Source organism: Camelus ferus, chromosome 20 (genome assembly GCF_009834535.1).
Source record: "Camelus ferus isolate YT-003-E chromosome 20, BCGSAC_Cfer_1.0, whole genome shotgun sequence".
NCBI lineage: Eukaryota > Metazoa > Chordata > Mammalia > Artiodactyla > Camelidae > Camelus > Camelus ferus.
In genome coordinates, this window is record NC_045715.1 from 14,877,581 (window position 1) to 14,902,885 (window position 25,305).

At 40.1% G+C, this 25,305-nt stretch overlaps 1 pseudogene; it reads left to right on the forward strand.

Annotated features, from left to right (window-relative positions):
- Positions 1-1,010: 1,010 nt before the first annotated feature.
- The window catches only part of LOC102518753, a 57,718-nt pseudogene continuing 33,423 nt past the window's right edge, over positions 1,011-25,305 (forward strand).

The window sequence follows — 25,305 nt, forward strand, 5'->3', positions numbered from 1 at the left end:
TTCTGCTCCGGGGGAGAGACCTGGCGAGGAGTCGCCGGGCGAGTACAGGGACAGCCAGCCGCGACGTTCCGGACTCAGCAGGGGCTCTTCGCTCCTTCCCCCGCCTCCTCCCTTAGGCATCTCCCACCTCTAACCCAGCCCCGACACTGGTCCCAAGTTCCCAAGTCTCCTTCTGCCTCATCCCTTTACCCCCAAACTTCACCAACACCCAAATCCCAAGTCTGGGAAGGGGAAGGAGAAAGGGTGGAGGTAAAGGTGCGCAATGGGCCGGATACCTCCTGGAGGGTGGATGTTTACTTTGGAATGTTTGGGGTCTTTTCCTTTGCCCTAGAAACTGCTTCCCATTGCGGGTCCGCATTCTCTCCCATTTCCCCCACCTCTCGGCTTTCCTCCTCTTCAATTCTAGTGAAACCTAGATGGAAAATTAGCGCTGCTCTGAGTCACTCAGAGAGCCAATGCTGTGATTCGCAGTTAGGATGAGGGTCCAGGGATGGGCGAGACGAGGTTGGAGGTCCCCAGTTGTGGAGGTCGGGAACGACTGGTAAAGGACCTGGGGGAGGGTCCTGAGCGGTTCCTGGTCCAAGACACCAATTTTGCTCGGGGCAAGGCAGTGGGGGAGGAGACCGAAAGACAGGATGCTCTGCCTCTCCAGGGGGTAGAGGATGGGGAGGCGGTCGGGGTCCCCGAATCAGATGTTTGGAGCGAGGACAAGGCAGTGGTGTAGGGAAGGGAACGGGTGAGGAGCGCTTGACTCCAGGGTCAGAGCTAGCGCGGTCACCCAGAAGCCTCCTTGCCATCGCGGTTTGAGGTTAGGGGAAGTTTGGGGTCTGAGAGGTGGGCGCGATGCTAGAGGTGGGAATCCGCCCTTGGAGCCCCTAGACCGAATTGCGCAGCGCCTGCAGCAACAGGTAGCCCCGAAGGGTGGAGATCCTGGCGGGACCCTGAGCTGGGCTTTGTCTTGCGGATTACAGGGCGCTCCCAAGGGACAAATGGGTGGGTGGGGGGTGGCCGGGAGAGGGGAGAGTTTTCTAACACTTCTTGAAGGCCCTTTGAGTTGTTTTGGTGTTTTGGTTGGAAGGGGTGAGCCAAGCGGAGAAACCAGGATGCAGAGCCTAGGGTGCGCCCCACCTCTGATTGTGTAAGCGCCTTTATCTTCTGGGGTTGACCCCTTACCCTTCGCATTTTGTCTCTTGGGATGAGGAACTGACAGAAACTCGATGCCAAAGTGGATTGCTCACATTGATTGGCACGGAAAGTGCAAACAAAGAGGTGCATCTCCCGGAAACAATGATTTTGGAGATTCCGCCCCCTCTCGCCCCCGTAGACTTGCGTCGGGAAGGGGGGCGGCAGTAAAAGAGTGGCGGGTGTGGAGGAGACCAGGATAGGCACCTCCCGGGAAAAGTTTCGAGCAAGGTAGTGGGAGGAGAGGGTCGGGGCAGAGTTGCGATGAGCTGGGGACTGAGCAGCCCCGGTTCGCCTCGGAGGTTCCCGAGCCGGGCGGGAGATGCGGGGAGAGGGAGGGGGCGGGGAGGGAGGGGAGGGAGAGAGGAAGAAGGGGTGAGAGGGAGAAACCTGCCGCCGCTCGCCGCCTCTTTGTCTGCTCCGGGACTTGGAACAAAAGGGGGAACTCTGATAAACTCTCTCCTCCCCACTCCCCCGGACGCCCGGGTATCTCCCTCTCGCAACTTTGCTGCGACGACTTTCTCCGCTGTCAGGCCACACCAAGTGTCCGAGCGCCTCGCGGACCGCAACGAGGGAAACGTCTCTTAAAAGTGCGATGAAGTGGGGAAGAAGGTGAGTGGGGATTGTTTTCTTGTTTACCTCTCTCCCCCTGAACTCGCACGGCTCCCCGCCCTTCGGAAAACAGAGGAGCAGTCCAGTGGCGAAGTTTGGCCAAGTTGTGCCTCCTTTCCCCCATTGCCTTCTCTTTTGTTCTTTAACGAACTCGCGCAGATTGTTTTATTTGTTTATTTCTAATAGGCAAAAGCCAGGCGGGCATTTCTCTCAAGTGCCTGTTCTATGAGGAGCTGGGGGGATGGGGGAAGGGTGTCTCAAGAGGGCATCGCCTCGCTTTCTCCCAGCTGCGTGCAGACGGGAGGGAAGCGTGCTGAAATGGATGGGGACATGCCCGGTCTCACCCCGACCCCGGCCCTGACTTTGCTCTTGCAGAAGACAGAGATATGGAGGTGGGGGTCATCTCCTCACCATTTTATAACTTAACTGTCTGCGGAGCGCTGTGCTGATCCAAGGCACGCTACCCAAAGCTGTAACAATAGAATGCAGAAGAGGTTTGAGTGGTGGGGCACTGGACTCTAGTGTTTGTGGTCAAGGGGGTTGGAGCAAACAGGTAAGAGTTCAGAAAGTTTTCTTTGGGGCTGGGGTAGGGTGAAGGAAGAAGCCACAGGTTCCCGACTGTCAGAGATGCAGGGATGGAGGGATGGGTCCTGGACCGCTAGTTAAGAGTGGGCCATCCCGTCTGCCCCTTTAAGTTTCACGACCCACCCAGAATAACCTGGGTCCTGAAGATCCATCATCACCTCTCTCACTTTACGCGCCCCACGACCCCAGCCCCATTTAAACGTGTTTGTGTAAAAAGGGGAACGCGGGCGCCAGAAGCTCCTCAGACCTAGCAGTCCGCCCCGCCTTTTGTGTTTTAACCTTTTGTTTCTGTCTGCCACGCCCGCACAAAAGAGGGATGGCTGTTGCTGCTTCTGCGGGCTGGAGAGGCAGCGCAATTCCCTCCGTGTTTATAGGCAAAAGGAAGACTCCCTAACTTTGTTTCCCAAGTAGCTTCACTTTGCAGTGTTTCTAGGTTTGTTCTTGCTCAGATGAGGCGAACACGAGTAAACATCTCCACTTGATAGGAAATGTCTTTGCGCGCTTTTCTACTTTATCACAAAAGTTGTTTATCCGCCCAGTCACTTGGTTCACAGAAAGACATTTAGGGACAGAAGCTGAGAGTTTGTTGAAAGTAGAAAGACGTAGTATGTTCTAGCTATGTTTAATTAGGAAGGTGTGGAACAGGGTTCTTCAATTAAATGATGCTAATTTAGGTCATTATCTTCAGGTATGTTTTGTGGGATCGGTTTAAATACCAAGGTAATTTATCACCACTGTCCTCTCCTATGCCCATTCCCGAGCTAGAAGCTTTCCTCATACCTTTTGCCTTTCTCCCCCGCCTTTAGAGTTTGACAGGACAGATGAAACATCAAATGGTACAGCCAGACACAGTCTACTTGAACTTTTTAAAGTTATGATTTTGTATAGTAGTATCCGTTATTTAGAACTTACAGCCAGAAATGATTCAACTGCCAGAACTTTATGTAGTTTTGAGTTTTCATGTCAAAGGAAGAAATATATTAATGCGATGGTTACCTAAAAAAAAACAACTGAGTTTGTCAAATGACATGGAAGCTAACATTAATTAATTTCAATTGTATAGGTGTGATGACTATTGTCAACATCTAGGAAGCATCATGAGTGCATTGACCTCCTCCATTCTGCATTGTTCTTACTGGATCTTTCTATCAGTGAACATTATGGAAGCACCAATACGACAAGTCATTTATGGATCAAAAGTTGTCAAACTTCTTACTTTGGAGTTACTTAAAAGTTAAAATGTTGGGATTTTTGATGATGCCTTCCTTATGTGGATTACTGCAGTTTGATCACTGGGCATTCACCACCTTGAGAAGGTATGTTGCTTTTTAAATACTCTACAAGCACTTCTTTTTTGGGGCTGGTACTTATGCCATCAGAGAATTGTCCAGTTAGTTTGAGCTGCTGCCTGATCAAAGTGATTTATGACTTTGGATTTCCTTGTTTTGAACTGGTTTTTGTATGTTCATTTTCATGTGGAATGATAATGTGTGGGTATGTCTAAGGAAATTTTTATTAATTTTACAATGTCTTCTTCAACATTATCCCATATAATGAATGTAGATTTATATGGTCACTAAGGAAAGTTATGTAACAATGACGGGTCTGTTAAGCAAATGTCCTATTTTATTTATGATTGATTTTGTTTTTAAATATCACAGTGAATGTTTCTATATTAGCAGAACTTTTGTGGTTTTCATTAGATTTTTCACTTTTGACATTTCACTTTGGTAAACAGAATCCAAAAGTGGCCAGAAAGAAATGAATTCCTTATAGCTGGGAGTCAATATAAAGTACACTAAGTTCTATGAGAATGAAAACTTCACTATGTGATAACAGCAGAGGCTGCACATTTGTTTAGTCTTTATGGTAAACATGGAGTGTTTATAGTGGTCATTAAGAGTCATATATTCCTTCTTTTACGTCTTACAATTCATTGTTGATCATCTCTGTGAGAGAGCAGTTAAAAGTTCACATAAATACCTGGTAATTTAAAAAGTATTTTGATACAGTATTTACTTTCCTTGGTTAGCAATTGTTTGTCATGGAAAGTGAGAGTTTTCTTTGTTTAGAACAGGTTGCTTTGAAATGATTCAAGTTGTAGGATTTGGTCCTCAAAATGACTCAAGTTCAAGTAGTTTTAAATGTTACAGTTGAAGACTATCATTGCTATATTACTGTAATTGAGAAGTGTTAAGGTGTGCTCAAAAAAGACAGTTGGGAATTGGAAATATTTTTATCCTGCTATATGTGCAAACTATCATGATTTGCTTCTTTCTAGTTGTGGAAACTTGGACAAGCTACTTAACCTTCCTGGACTTTATCATCTATAAAGTAAAGGTTAGGTTAAAGAAACTTGAAGAAATCTTTTAGCTTTAGGATTTTGTGATTTTTTTTTATTGCTCTTATAACTAAGGAGCATCCTCTCTTGAAAAGTTCATTTTTAAATTATTGAATAATAGAGTTACAGACATGGAAAACTTTGTGTGTATGAATAATGATTATTTTGCATGACTGCTTAGCTCGGGGAATATTCGTTCAGGAAACAGGCTTTAAAATTCCTGTGTAGTACACTTTCAGCAAAGTGTGTTGTATGTAGATGTCAGATTTCCTGAAATGTTTTCAACAAAAGTTTATCTGCTGGAGTATTTTTTGGAGGGTGTAGAGTACAGTATTATTTCCCAACAAACATTTTACCTACAAATGTCTGACATAAATATGTTTGAATCTGTTCTAAGGGCTACCCAGAGTTGGGCTCAGAGGTTTAGAAACAGACTTTGGAACGAAACAGAGTTTCATCCCAGTTTTGAATCCCAGTTCAGGTGACTCCTCATCGTGATAACCTTGGCCAGGTTTCTTGACTTCCTGGGGTCTCACTTTTCTCATTTGTAAATAGGCAGTCATCACACGTATCCCATGGGGTTGTTGTGGGGAATATATTTTTAAAAACCATATATATAAGGAAAAACTTAGCAGATGGCTCAGCATTTGTAAATATGTTGAAATATAATAAAAGCTACTATTACCTTTCACAATGAATCAGTGATGTTTTGATAATTCCAACTTTCTTTGTTGACTGCCTTGAAAGTTTCAAGCCACGTTAACCAAAAGTATTCACTGACGTATTCAAAGTCAGTTTGGATAGAAGTTTTCACATGTTTGGATATGTTCTTTTTTTCTACCAAAATATGTTCTATTAAACTCTTTTATCCAGTTAACTGTGAATTAATTCACTTCAACAAACACTTACTAAGTATTTCTACGGGTCAGCCTGTTGCCAAAGGTCATGGTTTCCTCTTGTAATGTGTGGTCTGACCTTTTCTTTACAGAAATTTCTGTAAACTGAGATAAGTGCAAGTTTCTAGAATCGACTGATACAAATACTCTATATTTTCAGTGTTGTCAATTATGAGTAGACTTAGGTATAGTTTTAAAAGTTTTGTTCATTCACTTTTCCCTGTGATATAAAGTGATGGTTCAGTGATTTCTTGATGAGGAAATCAATCAAGAACTGGAACACATTTTCTGATATTAGTTTTTAGAGAATGGTCTTTATTTAAATAAAAAAACCTCACAGTATAAACAGCACTTAGAAGAATAGCGTATCATTGTGAAATGAAGTTTAAAGTCTTGGATTTTCATTTTCTAGATCTGTAATTTAGTAAAATACATTGTCATCTGTGAGCGATGATTAGTTTGAGGAAGATGATATTCATTTGCCCTTAGGAAGTTTCTGATGAGAATTTGAAGTATTGCTCCTTCTCATTTGTAATTTACCAGCAGATAGTTGCCTAGAAGTGATAGCATTGAAAAGAAAAATATGCGATAAATCAATATTAAAATGGGAAAAGTTTTTTTTTTCCTGATGTATTCAAACTTTCTGTTTGTGGACAACATTTATTTTAATCAGCCAGTTATGTATCTTTAGGATAGCAACTACTAATATGGTAATTTGTAATTATAGTGTTTAAAATGATAAATTCCTTGAAGTTTTTCTATATGATGTTGATTCTTAAATTATAACCAAATATACTTAATTTTTCTACATGTATCAAATTTTATAGCCTTGGTTATTTAAAATTTTCGTTGACATGGATTACTTTGAATTATTGAAACCAGAACCATCTGCCAAGGTATTCACAAGAAACTTACATAGGAAGAAAATCTAAACTTTCATCTGTGCCTTCTAAAATGATAACTACAATACATAATAAGTATCTTATAAGGAAATAAAAATCATTTATTTAACTTGGAACTTTATAATAAGTATAGAGGTGATTAACCAGATGTTTTCTTATACTTTGAGTACCATTTCTGCTTATTTGCTATAAGTTTCTTTAGGAACATTAAGTGTTCCCAAATTTACTTTGATTTCTTCTTTATGGCCTCAAATTTACTGATTTTTAAGTGTCGGTCATTTCTAAGAACTTTAGTGGTATTTCTACCTATTATTGTTGAAGATACAGGTGTTTAGAAATGTATTTATCATGAATCTGTGAAGTCTACTTTGTTGATTCATTCTTTCCTCATTCATTTTTTTAAAAGTCATGTGGCTTTTGTGTGTCAGGCATTGCTCTAAACTCTGGATACAAAAGAAATAAAAATCCTTGTACTCTTGGAGCTTTTACAAGTGACAGAAAAATATATATTGAAAAGTGACAACTACTATTGAGAAAAATAAACCAGGAAAAGGAGTTACAATTTTCAGTGGGATGGCCAGGACTGACCTCATGGAGAAGGGGACATTTGAGGAATGCTACGAAGGGAGTGAAGAAATGAGCTCCATGATATCAGGTAGAAAAGCATTCAGGCAGAGGCATGGCAGATGTCGGAAAGCAAGGAGGGTGTGGTGGCTGGAGTGGTGTGCACAGAGGGGATGGTGGTAGGAGATGAGATCAGAGAGGAAACAGGAGTATGGTGAGCAGATCACATGGATCCTTAAAGACCATTGTGATTTCACACTGAGGGAGATGGAGTGCCACTGAAGGGGTTCAAACAATGACTGACCTGATAGAAGTAATGTTGTAACAGAAGGACTCTGGCTGGTGAGTTGACACCAGATCAAAGATGGGCAAGAGCAGAAACAGGGAGACCATTTAGGAAACTATTTTGGGTATCAAGTGAGAGATGGTGGCAACCTGCATGAGGGTAAAATTAGCCTGGATGTAGAGAGAAGGGATTGAATTCTGAAGACAGGTTGGTGGGAGGCTTTTCTGGTGGATTGGATAAGAAGTATGAGAGAAAGAGAGGAGTTAACTATGATTGCGAGATTTTTTTTTTGACCTGAGCACCTGCATGGACCCAATGTCCATTAACTGAGATGAAATATAGGCTTGGGGGAGGGGGAGACTATAGGAGCTCAGTTTGTGAACATTCAGATGAAGATACTTTTAAAGCATCTAGGCAATTTGATACAGAAGTCTGGTTTTCAGGGAAGAAGTGTCCAGATACAAATTTGTGAGTTGGAAGAAATTAAATGCTATTTAAAGCCATGAGACTGGATGAGATCATCAAGAGAGTGGGTATGGAAAAGAAGGAGGTCTAGATACTGAGCATTGGGGCCCTCCACAAAGAGAAGAGAAGAAGATGAGAAGGGGCTGCCACTAAGGTTGAAGCCCAGTGAAGAAAGTGTCTCCAGGAAGAAGGCAAGATCATCTGCTGATAGACTAAGTAAGATGACAATCAGAAATAGACCTCTGGGGTTAGGCATTTGGGAGGTCAGTGCTCCTGGATAGTCCTGGCTAGAGCTGTTTTGGTAAATGGTGAAAGATCACATCTTCCTAATTGGTGTGCTCCATTTCATATCTTTAAAAAATCATATCTAGTCTAACTAAAATTTGTCAGTACTTTATAATTGATAAAATGCTTTCACATGTTAAAATCTCATAGTAGCTTAAGAGAGATGGGATGATAATATCTATGTTTATATTACAGAAAAAGAAATTGAGACACAGAAGTAAAGTAATTTGTCCTAAGTCACCCAAATATAAGATAGAGCTGGTTCTTCTAAACTTCACACCCTTTGCCATTCATAATAGGGGAGATATAAATGATAAAAACAAAAGCCAGTACAATGTGATAAAGGTGGTAATAGCAGTGTATACAAGATATATAATTAAATCAGAGCAGGGAGTGATTATCTTTTGGGATCAGGGAAGACTTTCCCAAGTTGGGATTTAAAAGATGCATGGCATTTTAACATGTAGTCAAAGGGAAGAAAATTCTAGGCTTGGAAAATATGATGTGCAAAAAATATGGAGGTGTGAAACATGGGATGATAACTGGAATGTATTTGGGATGCTGAAGGCATTTGATTCATGCTGAACATGAAAGAGGGTGGATGAGAGATAGGCTGGAATATATCAAGTACTAGTTCAAGCTTGGATTGAAATACGGTTTTAATAAAACAGCTACCAGGTGCCATCTTAAATGTATCTCCTGTCATATAAGGTGGTTATATGCAACCTAGTTACAAGTGCCTGAATGTATATACATCACCACAAATGCATTGCCTTAGTCAGTTTGGTAACTGCTGTAACTAAGTTCCGGAGGCTGGGTGGCTTATATACAACAGAGGTTTATTTCTAACAGTTCTGGAGGCTGAGCAGTCCGAGACCAAGGTGCTGTGTCTGGGGGGGGCTGGCTTCCTGGGTCATGGGTGCTGTCTTCTTGCTGTATCCTCACATGGTGGGAGGGGCAGGGGAGCTCTCTGGGAACTTTTATAAGGACACTAATCCCATTCATGAGGGCTGCACTCTCATGACATAATCACTACCCAAGCCCTCCACGTCCAAATACTGTAATGTTGATATTTTTAGGTTTCAGCATATGAATTTTGAGGGGATACAAACATCCAGTCTGTAGCATGTATATTTTCAAAATTTTATTCTTCCTTCAAAATTAAATGTATATTGTGAATCATATCCTGCTAAAGAAGGTCTGGTGACTATATTTTTAGTCTATATCAATCAGGATGCTTTTGGCTTCAAATAAGAAATACTTAACTAACAGTAGCTTAAAAAGGGAAGACTTTTTGTTTTATTTTATGTTTTGGTTTCACCTTAAATAAATGTGATTAAGGGCTATTTCAAGACTTGGCAGCTCAGCAGTGTCACGCGTGGTTCCTGGTTACCTGGCTTTCTTCTTCTGGTCCTGAGAGCTGCTGCAGCTTCAGCCATCATGGTCCCACTTGGGAACCCAAGATAGGAAGAACTGAATCCATGTATATATGGTGTGGGTTTTTTTGGTAAATGTACAGAGTTGTGCAACCATGTGCACCATTTTTAGAACTTTTATCACCTCTGTGCCCATTTACAGTCAGTTTCTGTTCTCACCTCCTGATCTTAGGCAACCAGTAATGTAAAAGTTTGCCTTTTCTGGAAAATTTCATAAATGGAATTATACAATAGTGGTCTTTTTGTCTGGCTTCTTTTGCTTACCCTAAAGTTTCTGAAGTTCCTCCGTATTGTAGTATGTATCAGTGCTTTATTTTTTTTCTATGTTTTATTGTATGGTTAGACTGCATATTTCTGTCCATCAGATGCAGGGCCTGTGGGTTGTTTCCATTTTTTAGCTATCATGAATAATGCTGCTAGGAACATTTATGCATAAGTTTTTGTGTGGACACCTGTTTTCATTTCTTTTGTGTAGATGTGTAGGAGTTGCATTGCTGTATTGCTTGGTAAATTTGTATTACACTTTTTGTGAAACTGCCAAACTGTTTTCCAAAGTGGTGACAGCACTTGGCAGGTTTGAGGGTTCCACTGGTAATGTAGGAGGGTTCCAGGCTCTCCATATCTTGATCCTTTATATCTTTTAAGGAGGGAGAAAAACTTTCAAAGTCCTTGAGAAGCATTCCCAGGGTAACTAAAGAAGGCCTTGGTGAAAACTAGTCATTAACAAGGGGAATGTGTTTGCTCTGAGAAGTTCAGACTGATCAACTAGCACCCAGGGCCTGCGAAGGGGCCCCTGATGTGTATCAGTGCACAGTGTCAGAACAAAATTGAAGGGGGATGGCTCGTACCTAGGTAACCTTGTGTGTCAGGCTGAGGATGTATTACTGATGTAAACGTACAAAGTAGGGCCAACTGCTGTGTTTATATGACAATTACCATTTAAACAGTAGCCACAAACTCAAACAGAAATAGTCCATTCTGTTGGAATTCAGGTTATTCTCTGTTTATCATGTGGAGAATTTGTGGACATTAACCTGCCCAAACTAATAGCAGAATGAGCGTAGCCTTGGCGGCTGACCCTGTGGGCGGATGCATTCCTTTCCTCTGAAGCACATGTAACTTTTTTGGCATCCTAGTAAGTTTTTTTTTTTTTTTTTTTTTTTTTAATAATCTTGGTTAAGGGTAAGCTAACAGCCACCAAATCCTGTCTTCATCCTTAAGATACAGGAAGATATTTAGACTGTGTTAAGTGTTGGACAATTTGGTGGCAACTTGAAAAAAATTATTTGAACTTGGATAGAAAAAAAAACACCCCACACAAGACTACACTTTCATAGTCCTATAGTTTTGTTAACTCTTTTAAATGTATCATTTATTGGGAGGTATGTCATTCATTGGACAGATAAAAACCTGCTTTATGTCTAGGAGATTGATGCTACTCTGTGGGACAAAATCCAGAACACATGGGCCAGTTGAATGATAGAGTTTCAAGTGATTCGTACTTGAAAGTCCCAGAACATCTGATGCAGAAAATTTGGTAATTAGAATGCATCAGTAAGTAATTCTAATAATTTTGGCAACTATAGGTAATTGTGGGGGAAAATTATGTTTGAAATTGATTTCTGTGACACTCCTGCTCTTAAAATTCTTTTCATCCCTTTCTCCAAATCTTAGATTAGGTACCTCTGTAGACCATGATACCTCAACTTTTGTACTGTAGCTTTAATACTAACAATTTGAATTATACAGTGACTTTAAAAACTCCAGACAAAACCAGTAATTCTCTTATAAGGAGTAATTTCATTCTAGAGATGGAGAAAGCCAAGAAGGGAAATTTAAGTTTCTTAATTATTGGTCTGAGTGGGTGTAAAGCATACATCTAAAAAGTCATAGTTCAGTACTCTATTTTTCAGAGAAGTAATAACCATTGCAGAAACCTCAGACATTTGTGCAGCAATCTTTCACATCCTCTTATTTGAGTCCCACTCCAATCCCAAGGTAGTAGATGTTAGTGACAGTCTCATTTTCCAGGTGAAGAAATTGGGGTTCTTAGAAGTATCTGGCCCAAGTAACCAAACTGGCAAATGGAATAGCACAAATCTGTTAATTTGGGACCAGCCGTGTGAATAAAGACAAGAAAGAATATCCCTTTGAGAGGCTCTGCTGAACCTGATAATTTTTCTAGTTTTATGTTGATATGATTTGCTCTTATCCTGCAAGTTCTGCAAATATCTTTTGAGACCCAAACATTTAATCAGGCTTAAAAAGAGGACGGTCCGCTCTGCTGGTGTTTTTAAATCCCTGAGAGATTGTGTTGCAAGTAGCAGGTGAGAAGCCGGCAAGCTGGTGAAATTAGTCGATGTTCAACAGTTTTACTTGTCAGATTTTAATGGGATGGTGTCATTATTTGTAATGCATTTTTTATACCTTATTTTTAATGGACTATATAAATAATGAATATTATTTGCAATGTTCTGGATTTTGCAAATGACGTATCAAAGGTGATATGTAACAGTATTCATAGAATCCTCTTTCTGTAGCCAAAGAAAAATGGATTTTGAATCTTTTCGTTTCATTTCTTCTTCAAGGAGGATGTCCAAGGAAGAGCTGTGGGCAGGCTTACAATTCCTGAATTGAAAACCCTGAGTAGAGGACCTCCCCGTGACTTCACCTTGCTTTGTCCTTGGCCTCCGGTCTCTCTCTCTCCATACATATGTGAAAAGGGACTCTGTGCGGTGACACACTCTTTATCCAAAGCCCTAGCTCCTATTCTTGGGTTGTCTGCTGCGGCAAGCAGCTGTTCTGGACTGTGATGAGGCCCTGGGGCCCCTTCTTGGGGCCTAGGCCGGAGGTGGACCTAAGCTACCTCGTCCATCCTTCTTTCCCTTGTCCCTGGGACTGGCCTTACTAGCCTTCTGGATCGTATAGCCCTCGTGGGGGGAAGGGACGTCTCTAAAAGTCTAGAGCAAAACTGGGCCCAGTGGGAGGTGCTTTGCTTCCTTTCTCATGGGTCTGGGTAGATGCCCTGTTTGATGTTGGCCTTTCCATGGTATGGGAATCTTTTTTGGGGGAGATTGGTATACAATTTCTATATTTTATTGTACTCGCGTTTAAATTTCACCATTAAAGAGCATAAGTATATGCTGGCCTGATTTTCAAAATGCAAAGATAAATGGACCAACGGCTTTAAGGATGTGATGGATTAGACCCTGCAGAATGTATTAAACAATTAGAGAATCTAGCGGGTGGTAAAATTCTGTCCTGTACACATTTACACAGTTAGTGGCATAAGGAAGCTCTAGGGACAGGAAAACAAGCGTAAAACTTTGGGCTGCAGGTGGAGGAAAAGCCTGCTCAAGGGTTGTGGGTGTCTTTCTTTGGGAGACTTCCTGAAAAGCAGGGGCTTTTCAACAGTGGAAGGAAGAAGAGATCTTGAACCTCCCTCGACACTCCACACCAGAAGTTCTGTTGCCCACACTTTTTATGGCCCTCATTTTGTGTCCCTAAGGCTCATTTTGGCCAGGACTTACGTCTTCATGGCTCCTGTTTGGATTGAAGGGTGAACCCTTAGGTATTACCGTGAGCGGGCTGGGTTATTAGAGTGCACAACTGAGCCCCTTTCAATCCTTTCATTGGGATGCAAGTAAGATGCAGAAGAAAGAGGTTATCCCCAAACTCGGAGCAGACAAAGCTGGGCAGTTCTTGACTCTCACTTTGTGTGGTGACCCCATGTTTCCACCTTTCATTCTAGTTAGCCCTCACCTCAAGTTGACTTTCTGGAGGGCTGTCCCTTCCTGTCTGCATCCTTCCTCTGGAAAAATCTCACAGTATTAGCACATCCAGGATGCTAGCTCCAAATGGTGGATCAGTGAAGAATGACAGCCCATTAGGGGGTGGCACAATTAATTAAATATATATATCAACCCTGCTGGAACACTTCCTACTGTATTTGACCTCAGTGATTAGAATAAAGGGAAGGTAATAACAAAAAATTACTAGCCCATGTTTCCAGCTTCTTTTGTATTCTGCAGGTTAGTATAGTTAAAAGAATAAATAAAAGGCACTTGTTTTCATTTTGTCTTTGGGATAAATAAACCATGGTTCTATCATGATACATTTTCAGCTTTTGTCTCAGTGGGGAATGCAGGTGAAAGTTCCTGGAATGTTTTTTCTTCAAAACTTTCTGTTAAATTCTGCCTGACTCTGCAGCCAAATTCCAAATTCTCATTTGACTTTAATGATTATATTAGTATACCTAAATATATTGCGTAGGCTTTTAGCCAAATGGCTGTAAGAATATACTTGAGATGCAAGCAAGCAAGGTCAAGAAGCATTACGTTATCGTTATTCTACTGCCAAATCCTTGCTGTGTGGAGTGGCCTCCTGAGTTCCCACAGGGTGTGCATTCTGAGGCTTCCAGAGCCAGGGATGGGTTTGGCTAACTCTGGCTTGATAGTCAGATCACCTTTGGAACATAGAGGGGAATCCAGGTGCCCAGAAAAGGGGCACAGATTCTGAACATCTTGTGACTCCCATCTTACTCTCTGACTCCTGGCTCTGCATGAAGTTTAATTCTTACTCACCTGCTGATTCAACTTTCTTATGCAAATTCCATGACTTGTGCACAGATTCAAATCGTTTGTCTTTGCATATCCTGGCCATTTGTGCTCCTCAGTGGTTTTGTCACTGGCCTTAACTCTGCCTGGTCCTATCCTGCCACTGCTTCTTGTCCTTGGTTCCCACCTCCATTAGACCTCAGTCCTCAGGGCTGGTCAATTTCAGTGGCTCCTGGCCAACCCTGGTCATCTCAGGCTCTAACTCCTGTTCTTATTGGGTCCTAATATTCTGCTTAAAAAAAAAAAGTAATCTAGCATATTTTCCAAATCAGAACTGTCTATTTGCTATCACTTTTGCCTTTTCCCAAGGTGTTGCACTGATTCATAGACCAAAAATGACATCTCCAAAGTGTGGTGAAATACAGAGCCTCTCAATCATCTAAAAAGAATTAAGCTGTGCTAAGTACCATTTCTATGTCAAATGTATCCGAGCGTTCTGAGTCTTTGAAAACTGGTGATGGAGGAATCCTATATGTCGTGGTCCTTTATTAACCAGACTATTTGATGAATCCACACAAGGAATTGTAACAAACTAGCTGAAACAGGTTAGCCTTGCTGGAAGACCTTCTGAAGTGATGAGTAAGAGTAGGGCATTTTGTTTTCATTTACTCATTTACCCAGAATGAGCAGTATTTAATTCTGAGCTTAATTTACAAGCAGCTGTTGACTGAAACTCTGTTGCTAGTAAAACTGGATGCTTCAGAAAGGAGAATTAGATGCCTGGGTCCAGTGGAAGGAAGGATAATTTATTTTCATGGTATATTCTTGTATATCATTTGAATTTTGAACTATGTGGCTGTATTTCACCCAGTTGAAACAGGAGGATAAAAGGAAAAAAAAAGGAAGAGAGGGAGGGAGAGAAGGAGGAAGGAAAGAAACTAATATAGGAAACAGTACATCAATTAAGTAATATTCCTAAGTCATGTGCTTATATGAAGCACTTTGCAAGGCCCTTGGGAGATAAAAGTGTAGACTGGAAGGAACTCTTCAGAGATGACTATATGATGGTCTTTAGGGAAATGATTCCTCTAAACCTGTCAACCACCTCATAAGTGAGGCATTGTTATCCACATCTTGCAAGTGAGGAAATGGAAGCTATTAGCGGTAGAGCTGGGAGTTGGACCCAGGTGTGTCTGGGTCAACACACAGCGCTGTGCTGTCTGTTGCTTGGGTTGCTGTAACAAAATACTGCAGACCGTGTGGCTTAAATATCAGACGTTTATTTCTCACAGTTCTGGAGGCGGGCAAGTTCAATATCATGGTGTGGGCACATTCGGTGTCTGGTAAGGGCCCTCTTCCTGTTTTGCCGGCAACTGCCTTCTTGCTGTATCCTCACTTGGTGGAGAGAGATCTCTGGGCTCTTCATCTCCTTACAACAGTACCAGTCTCATCGTGGGGCCTCCACCCATTCAAATCCAATTACCTCCCAAAGGCCTCACCTCCAAATACCATCACATTGGAGACTGGGGTTTCTATGTATACTTTTTTGGAGAGACACAAACATTCAATCTGTTGCTTGCCTCTCCAGCAAAGGTGTAGCATAGGGATCTGCAAATAGTCTCAGTATCAACTCCCTGCTCAAAATTGACTTTGAGCAAAATTGTCACTTAGGGGAAATTTGACTGCTACTGTCTGCTCTTCCCATTTTTTCAACCTCCTTTTCTCCTTTTGCCAATTTGTCTCTTTCTCTTTGTCCTCTTTCCTTTTCTTGATCATCCAGAGCCATTGAATCTCTGAAGATGTTGTTCCTTCCATCCATCCATCCACCTTGCATCCACCATACCATCCACATGTAAGGACTGGACCAGATGCTGGAGATACAAAATCGAGCAAAAATGGACATGGTTCCTGCCATCATGTAGCTTAAGAGCAAAAGAGGCATCTGTGTCTGAATATGTTTGGAGAACTCTACACACTGTGAAGCCCTTTTTGGAGGCTCGGCAGGCCCTCTAAACACACTGAGGTGTCCAGTGGTTAGAGTTTCACTTCTTTTTTGAATATGGAATCATGCCCCCTCTGATTTTTTATTTTGTTTTAGTTTTTTTAATACTCAGAGAACATTCATTAACAAAACACCACAGAACTAATCTTTTGACAAATATATGTTTTGGAAATAATGAATCTAAAGGTTTCTTTCGTGAAGATTCAGTAAGTCCACGGTTTAATGTGTAATCACTACAAAATAATATTTGAATTGAAATGGTGGGCTTTAAGTCCAGAGAAGAAATGTGAGGAATTTTAGGCATTGTGATATGTCCCGTAAGGTAATCATTTGGGGCAACAGGAACCTTTCTGTGTCCCTCAGGTCATGTAAGGTGGTTGCTCACTACAGCTGTGAAAAGATTAACCCTAAAGCAAACAACAACAATAAAAACAAAAAGGACAACAAAAGAACTGTACCACATTATGACGGGGTGGGAAACTTGGAGTGAGTGCAGTAGAATAAAGATGAGGCAAGCAAGAGACCATTAAGAACAGCCAGGATAATAATACTGGAGAGCTGAGAGCAGCCCTTCAGAAGCTCACAAAGTCATCCGAGGGCATCTGAGAGAAGATAAGCAGAGCCTCACCCAGTCCCAGGAGAACCATCCCAGTCAGGCAGCCTGGACCGTATTCCCTGAACTCAGGCAGAAAGTTTGCTGATGCCACCCAGTTTACCACCTCTTAATGCTGCTTTGCTTGGTTTTTGGTCACTTCAGTTTGATGGCTGGGAGTCCTGCCTCCCAAACAGATAGGTCCTAATATCTGCAATGTGTAAATATCACCATAGAAAAAAATGGTCTTTGCAGATGTGATTAAGTTAAGGATCTTGGCGTGAGGTGATTGTCTTGGGTTATCTGGGTAACCCTAAATCCAATTGTAAATGTCCTTCTAAGAAAGAGGCAGAAGATCATCCCCATGGAGCAGAGCAGGAGGTGATGTGAAGATGGTGGCAGAGATTAGAGTGATTGGGCCACAGTGCAAGAAATGCCAGCAGCCACCCCAAGCTAGAAGAGACAAGGTGTAGATTCTCCCCCGGAGCCTGCGAAGGGAGCATGGCCCTGTCAATACCTTGAGCTTGGACATATGGCTTCCAGAATCATGAGAGAGAAATTTCCATGGATTTAAGCCATGGAATTTGTGATAATTTGTTACTGCAACACTAGGACACTAATAAAGGCTGTAAACCTCTGAGGGCCAGGCAACGTCTTCTCCTCTGTACTGGACTTCTACTCAGTATTCCGAGGTATGCACCTAATAGGCACTCAAATACTCAAGTACCTGAACTGACTTCTTCACTGGTTCAGCCATTCAGAGCCTCAAGACTTGTATTTAAAATTTTATTGGAAGAGAAGTGAGCCCAGCAAGATCTGGCTATTCATTTGCAAAAGAACATGTTAATACCCCCGAGGCTTAGTCTCTTGCGAGTTTATTGCATCTTAAAGCTTGGATTTACACTGCCTTTTAATGTAGCAATTCTTTTGCTGGAATATTAATAATACCACCAAGAAGACTTCATCTAGCAGAGTAAGAAAAGCGAGTCATTCCAGGCAATGGTTTGACATCTTAATTAGATACTACCTTGGTGCTGGCTTTCTCTTCTTTAGCACTGACAATATCTAAGTGACAGTGTTCTGGGATTTCTGGTTCAAACACAGAATGTCTTCTGCTCAAATCTTCCATGAAATGTCATTTTGAAACTATGAGCTTGGTTCTTATTCAAGCAGAACCCTTTGTGTATTTACTGGGACTTTAGTTGAATGGACTGCGGGATCGAGTTCTTTGGGAAATATATAGTTTGTTTTTACATATGGAGACACTGTAGAAAAGAATCTGGAATCTTGACTCAGTAGGCTGGCCTGGGGGTGAACATTGTTCTCGATATTCAATGGCATTTCTTTGTTGTTCTTCTGTAGGGAAACAGGGTTTCCTCTAAGACCATTCCTCTAGGATCTCAATTACATTATAAAGCCAGGTAGGAGTTAAAATAAATTGCTAGAACATCTAACCATATTATTAAACTAATGGGAAAGGAAAGGCAAATCGCACACCATGCAGCATCGTGGAACATGTTGGTTTTGTTTCCATTGATACGTACAGAGTAGGTAGTAGTTTCTTTACAGACTTACTGTAAGATTCATTTTTTAAAGCACTTACATCATTGCCTGATGCCACACAGAACTGTTAATATACTCTTTGACTTCTTTAGTCACTTTCATTGTTTTTAGTAAGAAAGTCTAGCAGATAATTACAATAGTGTGACTAAAGTGAAATTCAGTTCATCCCACCTTGGCTATGCAGGTGGGGTGAGAAGTAGATTTGAAAGAGATCCTTGTTCTCCCTTGGATTGAATGTGCATTTTCTTGATTATGTTAACTTCTGATTGAGGCTGAGATCGACATCGGACTGTTTTAGCTTTAGGTCACCCCACCCTACGTGTCCAATTAATGAAATCCTTTAATTGTTGTTGGCACCATCCTCATCTCTATCTGCCGTATTTTAAATATGCTCCAAATATGCCATTTAGTTTTTACTAATAGCTACAGCCTTATCACTGAAGTATTAAGTGGTGTGATGGGAACCTTGCCTGAAAGGTCCCTTATGAAATTCCCAGGAGATAGGTCCGTGGATCAGACTTTGTATTATTTTGCCAAGGACATAGCAGTTTCTCAGTAAATAATTATTTACCTGAATGAGTTAATGATTGAATAATGATTAAAATCCACATGTTTTGGTGTCAGCAAAGCTTTCTCTAGTAAATTAGGTGTCATGGGCTCACATATCAACCTTGTAACTCATCTTGTGGTGGGGATGAGCACAGAAGGGTATTCTTAACAGTTTATGCAGTGCTGTCCAAGAGAAATAGAATGCAAGTCACAGAAGTAACCCACATAGGCAATTTTAAATTTTCTAATAGCCCCATTAAAAAAGGGAAAAGAAACTAATGAAATTCTTTTTGTGACATATTTTAACTCAATAAATTGAGCATATAATTTCAACATGTAATCAAAATAAACATTATTAATGAGATATTTTACCTTCTTTAGTCTTGGCAGCCCTATGTGTATTTGTACTTGGAGTACATCTTAAATTGGCTTTGTCTGGTTTCAAGTGCTCAAAAGCCACATATGGCTAGTGGCTACCATATTGGATAGTGCATGTGTATACCATCTGGAGGCTCCTATTTTAAGTAATTATTCTTGCTAACTAGATGTAAAATTCGGATTTTATAAGCTATTGAGTGGAGTACATGTATAGTCCTGTCAATGAACTGATAAAAAAGTTGTATCAGCTATGCAACTGAAACAGAATTGTGCAGCTCAGACAAAATTTACAAAAAAAAATTCATCATTTAGAAATTGGTTAAAATGTGCAATGCTTTGTAAATTTTGGGGTTCATAGCCAAGCTTCTATTGCTCTGAGATTTCATCTGTGTTATATAGTGGAGCAAAGTTACTTATCCTCTCTTAAGCCCCAGCTTCCTCTTCTGTAAAATGGGGATAACATTTATCTTAAGGTGTAGTGTCAACATTTGCAAAGGATTCAATGCTGAAGGTTTGAGTACTCACTAGCTGGAATTAGTTCTTATTTAGAATTTTCTTTTGTATACAAAACTCCAGGGAAGAATGGGTGATTTCTCCCCTATATTTGTGATTCTTTTCATATTATTTCTTTCCAAAGTCAACTCCTCTTTATGACAAGAACTTGTTGTGATTATTTAATGAGTATAAGATAACTGACATTTTTGTTTAAATTGGTTCCACATGGGCTGCTCCAGGTAGCTCCTCTACAGAGGGCTGTGGAGAAAATGCCAAGATAATACAAGGCTGGCATTTACAAGTAAGAAAACTTGGGAGAGTCTTAGTTGACTTTCTTGAGCTAGTGAACTGAATTTGGAGCCTCCATGAGTGCATTTCCATTAAACATATACCAAGTCAAAATTTATTATCCAGTGGGGAAAGGTGATCATGGTAGGGAATTAATTACAGATACATCTAGACTGTTCATTCTCCATAAGGCCTATTGCATCCTCTGTACTTTTCTGATTTTATACATTTAGGGAATATGAAATGTATGCTAGGAAAATGTTCTAAGCCATTGTTTGTTTACCTTGCTTCGGGTGAGGGTGAAACAAATAGTAAGAGATTACTGGAGATAATTACTAACATTTCTTCTAGCATCCTGACAGAGCTCATCTCAGCTTGGTCAAACACTTGTTTTCTAGTTTTTAAATGATGTAAATATGTTTGGAGTGTAGGAATTTCCTCTGGTACTTACTAAGAATTTTCTCATAAGTACCTTTATTTAAATGTAGTCACTGATTCTGAGTAAGATGATCTTCATGGTAAAGGGTGGATGATAACTAGAATTCTGTTCTTGGGAATCTGCAATCAGTTCCCTATTACTTTCACTAATTAAGTATTGTTCCGATCTTCCTTTAATTGTGGGAAAACACTTATCAAGGGAAGGATATATAATTTCAACAATATTTGACAAACTCCTGATACACTTAGGGAGAATATTATTATTGAGGCCGATGTTGATTAAGATTCTTATATTTTCAATTTTTTTTCAACTTGGAAAAAACCCCACAAAACCTTTGTCTGGCTGATATCAAATCATGGCCCCCAAACTGCTGGACTTTGGAAAAAAATTGTTAACTCTGTGGTTAAAAACAGAGCTCTAAAATGTCTTAGTAACAGCAACATACCTTTGCTAAATACTGTATTTTCTAATAAATACATAAATTCAATGCTTTTTTTTGCTTTTCATATTTATGTAAGTTGAAAAAATATACATAAAAATACACAAAATGGACCTTGCATTTTTTTATGTTGCACAACATGAATGACTGTTTAGTTGAAATAGATATTCACTTAAATGGAAAATATAGCATTTCTCTTAGCATTTCTTTTAAAATGTTGCTGTTGAAATATTTGGGTACTAATGATGGTGAATCTAGATCATTGAAGGCAATGATTTTCCTTTTCTCTGAATCGTTGATTATAAAAACCACCTATTTGGCTTATTTTTGAATAGGTGAAACTTGGCAAACCTAATGTTTGTTTTTGGGGTTTTTTTTTGAGGGAAATCAGTCTGAAGATCTCTTTGATTGTGAGGTCAAGGGCATTTGACCTCTTTTCTGATCTTTTCTTTGACATAGCCCACCTTAATGGAAATGTTGGAGACTCTTCTCCAAGAGAGAATAAACTCTGCCTGATTTTGCACTGCACTTTATCCTGGGTGGAAAGCTCACAGAAAGGGAACCATCTCTGCAGAAGTTTCCGTACAAGTTGTATCCTTGTGGTATTGAAGGGGTGGAGCAGATAGGTACATAGTTCCCCTCCTGTGAAAGTAAGATAATTACGCTGCAGTGTTCCTGAGTCAGGAAGCAGTTACAAAGCTCTAGATATCATATCTAGCTTAAGAAAAATGAGGCTGTTTATTGAAGGGGGAAAAGAATAAGGAGAAGCAAAGAGCTAGTGAATTGGAAATAGAAATATTTGTTTTTCCTGTATCTCCTTGCAAATCTGGTTTTTCCTTTATTTTGTTTGTAAAGAAACCTAATAGGTGTGTGAGTCATTGCTTCATCTTGTGATTGTGCTTTTGAAACCTTTATTTCAGCTTTGTTATGACAATCATTGGAAATAGAGTGATTTTCCTTCTTGGACCTGTGCTCTCTTAATCATTTGATAAGAAACTTCTCATCGTCAAAGGAGCCCAGAGGCAGGTCTAGCTAATAGTTTTGAACCTAGGAAATATTTATTATATGAAATATTGTTCAGCTGATGGGTTAGCAGGAAATCCCTGGATAAGATAGCTTTCTTCATGATAAGAAGAAACTGTAGCTCAGTTACTTTTCTAGAGAGCTTTTTTGTTTCTATTTTCTGATTACTGTTCTTGGATTATATAAGCAGCTTATACGACATAATAGGAAAAAAACAAACAACCCAATCCAAAAATGGGCAGAAGACCTAAACAAGCAATTCTCCAAGGAAGACATACAAATGATCAATAGGCACATGAAAAAATACTGAATATCACTAATTATCAGAGAAATGCAAATCAAAACTATGATGAGATATCACCTCACACCAGTCAGAATGGCCATCATTCAAAAGTCCACAAATGACAAATGCTGGAGAGGCTGTGGAGAAAAGGGAACCCTCCTACACTGCTGGTGGGAATGCAGTTTGGTGCAGCCACTGTGGAAAACAGTATGGAGATTCCTCAAAAGACTAGGAATAGACTTACCATATGACTGAGGAATCCCACTCCTGGGCATAAATCCAGAAGGAACCCTACTTCAAAAAGACACCTGCTCCCCAATGTTCATAACAGCACTATTTACAATAGCCAAGACATGGAAACAGCCTAAATGTCCATCAGCAGATGACTGGATAAAGAAGAGGTGGTATATTTATACAATGGAATACTATTCAGCCCTAAAAATGACAACATAATGCCATTTGCAGCAACATGGATGTTCCTGGAAAATGTCATTCTAGGTGAAGTAAGCCAGAAAGAGAAAGAAAAATGCCATATGAGATCACTCATATGTGGAATCTAAAAAAAAAGGAAAAAGAAAAAGAAAAAGAACATTAATATAAAACAGAAACAGACTCATAGACATAGAATACAAACTTGTGGTTGCCAAGAGGGAGGGGGGTGGGAAGGGACAGACTGGGATTTCAAAATTTGTAGACACTGATAGACATATGCAGAATAGATAAACAAGATTATACTGTGTAGCACAGGGAAATATATACAAGATCTCTTGGTAGCTCACAGCGAAAAAGAAATGTGACAAAGAATATATGTATGTTCATGTATAACTGAAAAATTGTGCTCTTCACAGGAATTTGACACAACATTGTAAAATGACTATAACTCAATAAAAAATGTAAAAAAAGATTCACTTTTTAAGTTTTCAATGTTTTATCTTTTTACTGCACTATAATCTGTTACAATGTGTCAATTTCTGGCTTACAGCATAATGTCCCAGTCACGCATATATATACACAAATTCATTTTAAGATTCACTTTTAATAAGACATGATGCTGCTGTTAAATCCCAATGTTACTTTTTTAGTTTTGGGATACTTGGTTTTTGTTTCATAAGTTAAAGGAGTTCTGTTCTTGACAATAATGATAACTATAGAGCCCTGGCCATCAGTCTTTGTTGAGGCAATAAAGTTTTATTTACTTGTTCTTAAAAGCTTGGTTCAAAAGCCCTGACAGTTAGGTGGATATTATATATTTAATCCAGATTTCAAATATCTTTCTTTGAAACGAGGCAAGGGCCAGTTTACTTATTGGCTGTGATCTGTGAGAGCATTTTGGTTGATGTTTTCAACATTACCTGACACTCTCAGAGATGGTTCATTCTGGAACAGATCCTTGGGTTGTGAGAGAGGTGAGTGGTTCTTTCCACCAAAGCTGAGTGGTTTTTTTGCCCAAAGGGTAAGTTACACAGCTGGAGATGAAGCCTTACCCTACTATGCAGAGAATAGTGCCCCTTACTTGCTCTATGATTCAGATGGTCATCCAAGGAAAAGTGGGAATCAATTTTTAGGAACATTTTTCTGGTTAGTAAAATTTGAAATTTTCCTAAAAGGTTTGGTTCTTTTACATTGTATTATGGAAGAATTGGCTGGGTACCTACATTTTTAAGCACCAGAGACTTGCAGTAAGATTACTTACAAGTGTTTGAATACTTGATCAATATTATGTGTGCTATGCAATATGCCAAAGTTTTTGTAATTACCACTGCATGCAGTGAAAGCAAAGCACTCAAACTCCATGAACGATTTGGGTTTCTTGCAGGCATAGAAGAGCCATCACAAGGCACAGTGTTGCCTTCAGGAAGATTCTGGCTTCTTGAAGACAACTCTTAGCACTGTAATACTGTTGTCATCTAATGGTTTAGACAGTCTGTGTCCCTGAAATAGAAATTCTGTAGCGGGAGCACTAGATTCATTTTGATTAATATTTGGTTATGCATCACTTAATTATGTATTTAACTTAAAAAAAACCCCCCACATTTGTAAAGTTAGGTCTATGCAAGTATCCAGAATAACATGGTGATTTTACCCCCATCCCTCCCTTTCAAGAAAGGACAATATGGGTGTGGGCTATTAGCCTGTGTTCGGAAGTGATTGAGTGGATGTTAGCTGCTTCCAACACTGAAAGCTTTTATTCCCTAGGCAATTTGGATTCTTCTCTTACACTGGATGGTCTCTAGGAATGTCTGATAACCTCGAACTCTGCAGATGGTGGCTACTGAATATTGAAAACACATGTCCGCAAACATTTTAAAATGTTTTGATGCCGACTCCTCACTCGTCATTACATACTGAGTATGTGGACCTGTCAGTGTCCCTCATTAATTACAGGGCTTGACATTTCTAGGACTAACCAAGAAGATGCAGTTGGTTGTGAATCACTTTTTCCCCTGCCGAAATGACAAGCTTCTGTTTTATAGCACTAAAGATTAACAGAGTCGTCACTATTCTCAGCACCAGAATTTTTTTTGCCTCCATCCACTTGCTGATGCAGCATTTGTATAATAAAAAAGAACCTCTTCACCTCTTTAAAGTGCTTTAAATTTAGACAAATTTATGTTTTATCAAAAGGTTAATCCTGACAAATTACTGTAAATTATCTTTGGAAGGTCTGCTACAGGTGCGGTTGAATTAATTCTCCGCTATACGTAGCCAGATGTATGTTTTAGGAAAGATTTACTGCATTTGCTTTGGTATCAGTAGAACTAGAAGACACGGGATGCTCACAATGGGACCAGGATCTTTGCCCAACTGTGCAGATAGGTGATGTTCATGAAAGGTTAAATTAGAGCTTTAATATTCTTCAGTGCAAACACTCTACTTTTTAGTGTCATCCATCTTTTTCTGTCTTTGTGACTTTTATTTTTCTCTTTTCATGTTCTCTTTTTAGTGGGAAGGTAAAAACCCCTATTCATTTATTTTCTGAAGAGAAGTGTCCTTTGTGTGTTCATGACAAGCACTTCTCATACCCATTGTTTCTAGAAGCAGGAGGACTTTTTTCATTTCTCTGCTTCCTGGGTCACAGAGATACAAAGAGAAGATGAAACAAAAGTGGGCCTTGAGAGAGGAATATAAATTAATGTTTCAAGC